Here is a 12,450-nt window from a genome sequence, read left to right as displayed (position 1 = left end):
GTTGATCAACTGTAAGTAGGAAAAGAATCATCTTGGTTGTTAAGAAGCGTTTTGGTGGATACCATGCTCATGTACACCTTTTAGTTTTGGGGTAAGGGCTGATGAGGAAAGGAAGATTGGAAAAGAATGAAGAGATCAAAGTAGATATTTCTGAGACCTGCACTACAAGTCTCAGAATGTAGACAGAAGCGATACGTAGAGGTCAGAACACCATTTATCCTCATCTGATACAACGGAAAGTAACAGCGAAAACTGGTGGCTTGACATCATCGATCTGAATATCAAGCATCGAACCACGATTTTCAAACCTCCTGGGTGGAGAAGCAATATGACTTGTGATTGCGACAGCGAGGCAGTGGTACCTACTTATGCATTCTCGTCTGGTATGCAAAAAATATTTACAGGAGTAAACTCGGAACGAGAAATATGACCCACACCTTCCTGGCAGATAGCATATTTCTGAATTCTGTTTAAGCAATATTTCCTGGACATAATCGAAGCATGTACGTACGCTTGAAACTATGCAGAAATTAATGAGGGATATGTATAAAGTTGCACGTGTTGTGAGTTGCACTTTTAATCATTTCATTCCGTGGACATATTTTTTTTTTTTTACGTGTCCGACACTGGGCAAAGGCTCAGGGCCTATTTCCTGGGGGCAGTGGCCTATCCCAATGCCCAGTAGTCCTCCTACATCTCCACATGTCACCACTTCGGCGCTAACACCCACCGTCCATATTGAATACATGCTAGGGCTGCCTCATACAGGACTGGTGTGCTGGTATTAGCTGGGGTACTTTTACGACATGTCGGCGGGTCATCTGGTAGATCAGGAAAGTCTGCTTTTTAGGAAATTCAAATCCTTAAACTGTTCCCTGCCCCAGTTGGGATTCGATCCTGAGTCCATTAGGACTGCTGCCTCTCTACCAATTCAGCCACCGCCTCCCCCATTCCTGTTGCAATCAAACGATTTTACTAGACTGAGGAATGTCCGTCCTTCTTGGTGGGGTTGCATTAACCCTCCACTAACTTCTTCAAACCGAGACTTTTTTTTTTTAAGTTAAAAAAAAATTCCTGAGAGTAGGTAAAGTGAATTTAAAAAGACATAAACGCTGTGATGGAATTATGAGATTAGACTCTTTCCTCATGTCTTTATCAGAGTAAAAAGTATTGTTGTTGTTGTTGTTGTTATTGTTCTTGGAGGAGTGGGAGGAGGAAGAGGAAGATGAATGGCTGTAACGGCACCGGCAAAACCCAGTTCTACATATAGTTTTATTCCTTATGTCACATAGCTACTCTTGGCTTGCATAAATAACTCATACTGCTTTATCTTCATGGGGTAAATAGAATATAATGCTAAAAATACATTAACCCCTTAACTGCGGGGCGTCACTTTCGTGACGCTTCGGAGCAAGGGATCATACCACGGGGCGACACTTTTGTGATTCTGTGTTATTTTGAATTCGTCCGGGCTTTGATGTGGTGGCTTGTATCATCTATCAGTACTGCCAATGTCCAACACTAGTCAGCACTCCCAATCTCATCTGTACACCCATCCATTGTTGACAATTTAGCCATTTCTCCCCGTTCTTGACGCCCCTCCCTACCTCCCCTCCATTACCCTATCTTCTCGCCTGTCTGGCCGTGCTACGCTAAGTAAATCTTCCCTGGAATTTTTCACTGATTTCATCCATTGAAATAAGCCCTATGCCCTATTCTTATACCAAATAATATATAGAAGAAAGAAATAAGGTAAGTGAGAGTGCCATACACCTAGAATTGGCTAATTATCACCTGACAACACCTCACGTGCACTCGTTCGCTAATTTTCGCTGTTTATTTCCCCTTGAAATATGCCATATAATCTATTTTCGTAATAAAAATATATATAAGAAAGGAAGGGAGAAGCCTAAGTGATTTACATTCACCTGGAACTACCTAATTATTGCAGGCCACCACACTATTCTATGCTAAGTAAATCTTCCCTGGAATTTTCCACTGATTTCATCCATTGAAATAAGCCCTATGCCCTATTCTTATACCAAATCATATATACAAAAAAGAAATAAGGTAAGTGATAGTGCCATACACCTGGAATTGGCTAATTATCACCTGACAACACCTCACGTGCACTCGTTCGCTAATTTTCGCTGTTTATTTCCCCTTGAAATATGCCGTATAATCTATTTTCGTAATAAATATACATATAAGGAGGGAAGGGAGAAGCCTAAGTGATATTTACATTCATCTGGAACTACCTAATTTATTATGTATTGTCTTGGTTTCCTGCCAATCATTTCATTGCTATATATTAGCAGGTCTCATAGGGCTGAAGTTGGTAGTATTGCACCTACCCTAGCCAGGCGGCAGGAGGCCACCACTATCAGTTCACTGTCATCTTTGAAAGTGGGAGTATGTCTGATTTGCTCCTGCTAACTTCCGCCGCTTTATAGCCCCATACAAAGGGCCCTGTGACCTTTACCCCCTACTAAACCTCGTGTGGAAAGAGGTAAAGGGCTGGCAATTGATAGAGAGTGACTATGATCTTTTTATTGAGTAAAACAGTGCAAGTGGAATTGTAAATAAAGTGTAAATAATGTGTAAACAGCAAGAAAGCAATGAATGTAAATATAAATGAACAGAGGAAAATAGTTTTATAAGTTACTTCAAGTGACAGTGCATAACACAGTGTAAATAAAATAGAAATGTAAATAATGTAAATAGAGAACGTAAATAGAAATGTAAATGAGTGGTATTATAAGAATACGAGTATATATACTAGGAGTAATGAAAGTGAAAGTTTCACTCTAGCATGTATGAATACTATGAGTTATGAGAGTGAAGGTGAAAGTGACATTCACTCTCAATGCTAGTATACAGGATGAGAAAGTGAATGCTACATATTTTACTGAAAGAAATTGAATCCCTACAGTGACAATAAACTACTATTACTGAAGGAAACTTATGGATAAAGACTGTAGATATATATGTGTTATATAGTAACAGAAATATAAACTGTGAGTGTTTTTATGAATAATAGACAACACTAGCAGCGAACGATCGGAAGTGGTATGGTCATATGCCCTTGTAATTTTCATTGCTTTCACAGTGTTTTTTTGGGGGAGTATGGGTTCCAAACTATTTGAGAATCATAGATTAGTGTTTCTAGTGATAATATCAGGCTGTGGTAATCATATTACAAGTTGTCGGGAAGTGTAAAGTGGAGACTTCGTTACCCAACTTCAGAGGTCTCCACAAGTCCTACAGTACTCGACGAAGGCTCAACAAACACCCAAGGAGAAAGCTGAAGGTATGTGCCATAAGTATATTTGATTTTAATATTCTAGGACTAATAACTGATTTTTGGCAAATATTTTTAGAGAGTCTGTCGGAGCGCGAATATGCCCGCGGGAGCCGCAAGTCAAAGCAAAACAAGCCCGCGGTGTAAGGGTTAAACATAGTGAACCGCTGCACAACAATTACGTCATCCCATAGGCTAATCCACTCCTACCACCTCCAGACTGTCTTAATCAAGTCATGGAAGACTTCAGCAATTGAAGGGGTTTGTGATGTTCATATCTCACCTTTCTATTTTGAAAAATTCCCTGAAGTTCACCATAATTGCCTGGAAGTACTAAGAACATAGAAAAATATTAAAATATGATGGAGGACTTAGAGTGTGGAATAATATCTCCCACTAATTGGTCCAAGAGCAGAACATTTGGTTTTGCCTTATGAGCTTGGTCTCGGACCAGTTGCTTTCAAATGCGAAATGAAGCAATCTGCCTGACACGTGACACATCTCCCAAGTTTGGTCCAAATCAAATCAAAGCTATGAGCGGACCTGGCCGTGTGGCGTTGAATTTTGACCCGTCCCTATGACTTTGACCTTTGACTGACTGTACAAGATAATCGAATCCCTTTAGTACTGCCTTATCCTGAATCGTTTCACACTGTTTATTGCAAGTTCGATAAAAAAATTTCAAGTTCACCTTGCCATGTGACCCTGACATTTTTCATATTGTTTTAAAAAATTGTTGGGTGACTACATGATTAACTCTTAGTCTATCAAATAAGTTTCATCCAAAAAGAATCAAAACTGTTTTAGTAATTTGTTCACACATAGACACTTGGCTCGAACTTTGATTGTGCCCTGTGACCTTGATCTTTGATTGTTCTCAAAATTGAACCTTTCTGCTCTTGCACTACGATCAACTCTTCCACAAAGTTTGGGCTAAATCAGATAAAGACTTTTTGACCTCGTCCTATACCCGTGACCTTTGCCATATTGTGTTAAAGAACGATATATTTCACCATTGGTTGTCTGTCCCTCCGCCAACTTTGCTTATAATCTCTCTCTCTCTCTCTCTCACACACACACACACACACACACACACACTGATGGCGTGGAGGCACTGTGGGTAAGGGTCACACAACATTTGTCTTCCCATTCAGCTTGCACTGTTATTAACCCGCCCCGTCCCGACCACTTTTCGACCACTGGTACCCCCCAATCCCGACCATTTTTCGACCTTTTTTTTTTTTTGCTTAAACTTTTGCTTTTGGTCAGAAACAATGGTTGGTAGCAAAGAAATTGGTCCCCGGGGTCCCTAATTAGCTTAACCAGGTATGCCTTGGTCCCACCTGGCCCTGTGTTCTCCCTAGGCGGTCTGAGCCTCAAACGTTTTCTATGGTATTATAAGTCTGGGAAACCAATGAAAGTAAGTAGAAATGAATTTATTACAAACATAAAAACATGTGATAAAAGAGTATATTGGATTTTATACAAAAATAGAGCAGAAATAAGCATTGTACCATCGTGCGAAACGAGCAAAATCGGCCAACTTGGTCACGATGAATCGCTAACATTCTAAAATCATGATACATATAATTTTTTTTACTTACATAATACTTCTACAATAACATTATACCATTTTACATTTTATTGAACTGTTTTTACGTATTCACAGGCCTTTTGATAACATTTAGCGTAATGTTAGCGCTTATTTACGTAGTGAGTGAACTCGCTGTGACTGTTGTTTCAACTCGTATTGTGCTTTTTCTACTTAGATAATACTTTTCTAATATTATTATACACTTTTCAACTTTATAGAACTGTTTTGAGATTATTTCAGGCCTTACGTAAATATATAGCGTAATAATAGCGCATAATAACACACACGGTGAAGTCGCTATGACAACTATTTCAACTTACAACCTATTTTTGTACTTATATAATAATTCTCCACTAACATTGCACATGTAAACACTTGATATAATTGATATCACATCATTTCTGAACTTACGATGGAACTGAGCGTCATATTTGCGCGTACTTACACAGGGAGTGTTATCGCGATATCATTTGTTTCATCTTACACTAGTAATCAAATTATAAAATACCTTACTACTAACATTACAACATCTTCCACTGTATATAATTCCTATCACATACTTACTGACCAGAATGTGGGTGTACTCGTGACATCAATTATGACAACTTACAGTAATGTTCAACTTATACGTTTTATTCATGCTAACATTACACCCGTTTCCACTTTATTTCCTTGCTATCACATATTTACTGACCAGATTTACACAGTGGGTGTAGTTTTGATAACAATTCTTTCCACTTACACGAACCACGTCACCATCGTCCCCTTCGTCAGGGTGGGGAGGTGAGGGTGGTGGGGGAGGTTGGGGAGATGGAGAGCGACGCCTCTCATCACTCGCACTTCTCTTCCCTCTCCCTTTTCCTTTACCCTTTCCCTTCCCTTTCTTTCCTTTCCCCACATCCTGGGGCTGTGGGGAGGAAGTTTGGGAATATTCAGGGGTGAAAGAAGTGCTGGGGAGTGACTCAACCTCCTCTCCCCTAGGCCTACGAGCACCACGTGCTCGTGCTGCCTCCCTCACACCACTTGCCCCTTCACCTCGCACTACCCCCACACCACTCTCATTTTCACCCCGCGCTGCCGCCACAACACTTTCCTTTTCTCCCAGCAATCCCACCACACCACTTGCCACTTCCCCAGACAAAGTACTTGAACCATACCTTATGTGTCGTCTCGCCCCACCTTCTGATCCTCGTGGTGATATTTTCTCTTTTCCCAACCACGCGGTGATATCACGTCCTAGGCCTCCGTCATCCTCATCGTCCTCATCCTCGTCCTTATCAGATTCAGGATGGAGGGATAGCTTTGCACGTGACTGGGGAGCAGGCTGGCCTTCCCTTGCCTTACGGTATGTCACATACCGCGTTTTTCGGAGCGAAGGGACCTCCTCATCACTGCTACTTATTTCTTCCTCTGGCTGGACGTAATCGCGATCCACCACATCATCATCGAGTGGAGAACCACTGTCTCCAGTGAAGGCTTCCAGGACGGATGCGATTTCCTCGTCTGAGAGACCTTTCCGCGCCATGTCTGACCTGGGTCACTGCTAGCAGGTGAGTGACCGAGACAAGGGCGAGCGCGGGTCACGCAGGGTCTAGGACGCTGCCCGCCTGGCGGCAGGTAGGGGAGGTTTGGGTACCCGGGCGAAACGAAAATCTCGCGCGAATTTTGACAATTGTGGAAATTATGAACCTTGCAATTGCAGGACGTTGAAGTACGTCCCCGGGATTAGCTGTGACAAAACGTGAGGACGTGGAAGTACATCCCCGGGACGCCGCGGGTTAATTGCGCAATGCATTACCTACCGCGCTCCTCTGAGAAATATATGCTGATTCAGCACCTGACTAACACCTCAGATGCACTCAGGTCATGATACCCGTGTGCAAACTAGTAATACACGAAGAATTTAATTAAACTGATATTACATCTTTCCAGGAACAGTTTAATTTAAATCAGATTGTTGATTCCCCAAATATAGTGAAAACAGACGATGTCATACATAGCGACCTAGGGGACACTGTCTACCAATCAGACCCCTGTCTTATCTCGCTAAGAGTGCTCACCTGTCAGAGTTGTAGTCACCCATTCCCATAAACTCACACGTGAGGGAAAGTGAGGTAAATGTTTACTGTCCACTACCAATTCTTCAAATAAGTAATTTGGGCTGTTGATAACATAGCATGATTGGCGAGAAGTGACCATTGTCATTGACGTCGAACTGAAGTGGGACATATATCATCACACAATTCCACAGGCGTATCGTCATTCACACCTCAGAAAACACTTCATTTACACCCGGCTGATGCATTTCGGATTACTCAAAGAATTTATTGTCTTACGCAACTTGACAAACCGTGCTTCCAGCCAAATCAACTAGGGCCTTTACAGAAAATTGAGTAACAAGTTTTACGTGAAATCAGAGCAGACAAGACGCCTATCGTCCCATCTGGTTTCAACGTCTCAAACAAACCAACATTGCTGTGTGGTATAACAAAATTAAGCAGTTGGGTGTAATAAACAGAAAGTTTCCTCCCTTCTCTGTGCTGATCAACTCAGCACTGTAGAACCGGCACACAAAATTGACATTTTGCTAGAATATGCCAGCAGTTGCCAATGTTGTTCCCAGACTCCCTACTGACCTATTCTCCCTGCCCCTCCTCCCCCTGGCTCAGTAGAGAATTCAGACTCCATAAATTTCTAAAAAGCAGATGGTCCACTGCATCAATAGAATAATCAAACAGTGTTAGTAATGCACACCCGAGCTAGATAAGCTTCTCACTTCCATAATTAATGGTTCTCTTAAAGAATGCAATTGTTCCGGTGCTTGGATGACAGCCTATGTTGCGCCACTACCAAAATACACTAATCCAAAAACCTTTTACAAGTGGCATTTCTCGCGATTACATCCATTCCCAGTCTGATTTGTGCAGGGTTTGTTGTGCTGGAATCGGCCTACGCTGACACTGCTGGTTCAGTCCATCCTTAGCAGTTTGGTAATATGTAGTCGTCCTCCACCACCACTGCCTTGTCAGTTTCTTATATTTCATTTGCCGAAGCTTGGTGCAACGTAAAACATCCGGGGCACTAGTGCCTATGAAATTTACCAGATCATTTGATCTGGTCAACCACAACATAACCATAAAGAAAAGGGGTCGAGCTGGGGCTACGAGAAATCCTGAATATGTAACTGCAGACCTATTATAACGCTGACATACAGTCACAGTTAGAGAGACTGCTTCCACCTCTCGAGTTCATCTGCGGTGAACCATTAGGTACCGAAATGGGTTCACTGTGCTTTCTCGTGCATATTAATGACTCACTGAAAGACATAGTCCAACTTTTCAAATATGTTGATAATTCTACATTTGTTGTCACAATTGACAACTCATCCTCTGACTTCGGTGCACGGCAGGACATTATCATCGACATCAGAGTGGACCAACAACGGCGATGTCACAATCAGCCATAGTATACGAAGACAGTAAGCTACTGATGCACATCAAGCTAGGGGCAACCAACACCGTTCTTCTTGATATGTACCAGGCATTCGTGTCCTCCAACAGGTTAAAATGTAAGCTCCTTAGCATCACCAGAGACAAAAACCTCACCTGGAAAAGCTACGTAAGTGTTGTCGATAAAAGTACATCACATCGCCTCTATCTGCACCAACGATTAAGGTTGCTGGATGCCTCGCCCAAAAGGGCTGAAGAACGTATAAAACACTTTCACATTAACCAAACTAACTTACGCATGACCGGCCTGGCCATCCTTCCTCACAAACACAAAAACAGAACTTTTTGAGAAATTGCAGAGAAGAGCTTGAAGAATCATCATAGAACACATATATACGACGTACCAACACACCTTAACTACATTAAACTTTACCAGTTTGGCAGACCTGTATAAACAGTTAACCGCAAACTTTGGTTCAAGTCATCAAGTTACTCACCTTCCCTCCCCCCGAGCTCCTCCCTCCCCCATCATCACCACTGCTCCCAACCACCTCACCACCCGACACCACAACGTAATAGTTATCAGAGCCCACAATTATAGGTACAAAAAAGACCCATACCAGGTACAGTGAATCTGATAAACAACGAGCTAAACTGTGCAGAGTGCAGCATTGTTCCAACCCCCCCCCCCTCAACCAACACACACACACACACACACACACACACACTTAGATCAAAGCCTTAATAACTAAAAAGCTTCGTATGTGAGAAGTTAGTGATGGCTGATCTCCTAAATCCCTGTAATATGCTACTATGTGCAATCAGTATCTAATACTGCAATACCACTGTACTTCTACAAGTATATGTTAGAAACCACCACAATACTGTTAAGCTTGTCATAAGCTGCTTTACCTAACAACAGTAATGCAAATGTATCATAGATCTAGTATAAGCTACATCATCTAAGTTCAGTAGAATGAGTATTCGATATAAACTCAGTTATAAATGTTATTAGTAATTAATATAATGCAAGCTAATAATAATTACAATATTTACAGCGAGATAATGAAACACAAAATAATGAGAAAAACAAGTAACCTGATAATACCCTGAACAATTACACTAAACAAACTTGTTAGACAAAAAAAATAAAATCATACAAAAAAGAGATAACTAAACTGCTCTCAATTGCCACAAATAATAATAATACTTGTGACTGGATGCTAATACGAAGTGAAATGATGTTCAGAAATATATAAAACACACAATATACTGCTTCTCCTCCCTTTCTGATCTCCAGTCCAAACACTTCTTCTCCAGATGCCAGTCCACAAAAACTCTCCATTCAAAATTTTCCACCTTATATACCTTTGGGCTACGTGCACATGTTAACATGCAGCTGGAGGCAAGACGAGAAATATACAGAAAAGAGTTAGGCAAATTACTCTCTCCCCCATACTCCAAATGTTATAAATATCTCTGGTGAATACAAATCTTTACGTTTCCAGTTTAAGCCCCACCAAAAGTCACTGATATTAAAAACAGTTTTAGTCACACTCGAGTTGAGAGAGCAAACAGAATGAACTACGACTTTATCAATGTGTACGCACTAAACAGGCAACAATATGTACACACACACACACACACACACACACACACACACACACACACACACACCCTGGTGACATGCACGTGTTATACATATATGTACAATATACACAAAAAAATATATACGTTCTTACATATGTAACAGTAGGAATAAAACACTGAAAATAATAAAAGAATAGTTTAAATATTTATCAAATACTTATAAAAGTGGAAGAAGGCTCGCCTCCTGAAGAAAACTAAAAACATCAGTAAAATCACTAGAGGTTCCACCAAGCATCGAGAAGAGACAGTAGGCACCATCTGCCCCCTTAAGCCTATGGAGGAATCTCTGACGTTCATCCCCTAAACTCGGACACTCGACCAGCAAGTGACGGACAGTAAGGGGAACAAGGCAATCATCACCACTCATGAGGAACCCATGTGTAAGCCAAGAGTGCCCAATGCCAAGCCTAGCAAGAGCCACCTCCAATCGCCGAGTCATGGAGGATAGAACCCTTGGCACAACAACTCTCAGAAAGATTTCATTTTGTTTATTATGAGCATCACCATCCCAATGTCTCTGCCAACATGTACGAATTGCATACCACAAGTAAGGTGTTATATCAGAAGCAGGAAGCAGGTAGTCAGTTGGGGGGTGTTGAGAAGATGCAGCTTTAGCTGATGGATCTGCCCTCTCATCGCCCACCACACCAACACATGCTGGAACCCAACAGAATCCATATGGCGGCTGCAACTGCCAAGAAGAAAAAAAAACACTCTAAAATTTATATAACCAATGGATGGGATGCATTAAAAAACTCCAGTGCAGACAAAGCACTACATGAGTCACTAAAAATCCCAAAGACTCATTGGGGGAGGGTAAAAATAGTTTTGAACATATAATATCGCCATCAGTTCTATTGTATACAGTGAAGTAATGCCAGGAAGGCTACCATCCCTATTAAAGGAAGGGAAGACAACACAAAATCCTGCTTCAGTATTAGTCTTAGACATGTCAGTATAGACGGGGACAGAACCCTCATGAGTGGAGGCATGTTGTAAAGAGAGAGAGAGGGACACCTGAGAGGGAAGTAAGCCCTTTTTTTCAACAACAGACCTACAAAATGTCACATGAGGGAGTAGCCAAGAACCCATCCTTGGGATCCGATGTGGACAAACTGCCAGTCTCAGAACAGAGAGGGCAAATATAACAGACCAGACCCTGTAACCAAACGGCTTCTGGAAATTAGGACGGGTGTCATAAACAGAAGATCGCAAACCTTGGGAGACTATGGCACAAGAAATTGAGTCTGGAATGTGGTAAAGACGATACCAACACCTCATCATCAGCAACTGGCATCGCAAATCCAAAGGGATTACACCAGCATCCACCAACAAACTTAAAATTGGAGATGATGTGAATGCCCCTGTTACCAGATGTACACCAGCATGATGCACAGAATTTAACAACCGGAGATGGGCATCTGTTTCAGAGGAGTAGACCTCACACCCATATTCAAGTTTAGGAAGAATAAGAGACCTATGCAAGAGGAGCAGGGTCTGACGGTCAGCACCCCAAGAGGTATGAGCCAAAACCCTCAAAAGACTTAACCCGAGAGATCCTATCAATGTATGGGTATGTCGCAACGTTTTGTCACAGCTAGTCCTGTCGACATACTGATACCTTGTGCAATAGGAAGGTTCATAATTTGCACAATTTTCAATTTTCGCGTGTGATTTTTGGTACGTATACGTGGGACACCTTCCTCTATTCCTCTACAAGATGCCAGGCAGGGACAATGCCTTACACCGCATAACCTCCCCCCCCAACACGCCATTGTCTCGGCAATTCACCTGTTACCAGTGACCTGGCCAATAAAGACATTCAGGGCCAGAGTGATTCCCCAATCGATGACAATGTGGAGGACAAAGTTTACATAGCATTAGAGGAAGAAACAGTCAGAAATGATGAATAGGTAATGTCGCCAAAAAAGGTCAGGTATGTTGATGAGTTAGTAATTGAAACAATGCTTATAATGCCTATACTGTTTGAAAACCAATATACTCTAGTACTACATATAAATTCGTACCAAATAAATAAATAAATACCGTTTATGAGTGGTGTGGAATAGTTACCCTCCCATAGAACTTGTTTTCTTTGGAGTCAGCCTGATAGAAAACCCAGTAAGGTAAGGAGGTACCCCTACCTGTATCGAGTATTTTAACCTCAGGTGAGCGATTTCTCTATGAATTGTCGATGTTTCTTTCCAAAATAGCTCGGGATTGGGGGGTATCAGAGGTGCGAAATCGGCCGGGACGTGATGGGTTAAAGTTCTTAGACATGCCTCCATAACAGAACCAATATGAGGAACCCAGGTTGGTCATCTATCAAACAGAAGACCCCCAAACTGCGTCTCCTCCACACAAGATATTCTCCAACCATAGAGATACAAGTCAGAGTCTGGGTGAAGCCCTCGAAGACAACAAAAATTCATAGCCACTGTCTTTGTTTAAGAAAT

This window comes from Coenobita brevimanus, chromosome 53, assembly GCF_032717465.1.
Source record: "Coenobita brevimanus isolate Jiangsu-jjx chromosome 53, ASM3271746v2, whole genome shotgun sequence".
Classification (NCBI taxonomy): domain Eukaryota; kingdom Metazoa; phylum Arthropoda; class Malacostraca; order Decapoda; family Coenobitidae; genus Coenobita; species Coenobita brevimanus.
The sequence above is the reverse complement of the archived record's forward strand: the minus strand, read 5'-3'. Positions refer to the sequence as shown.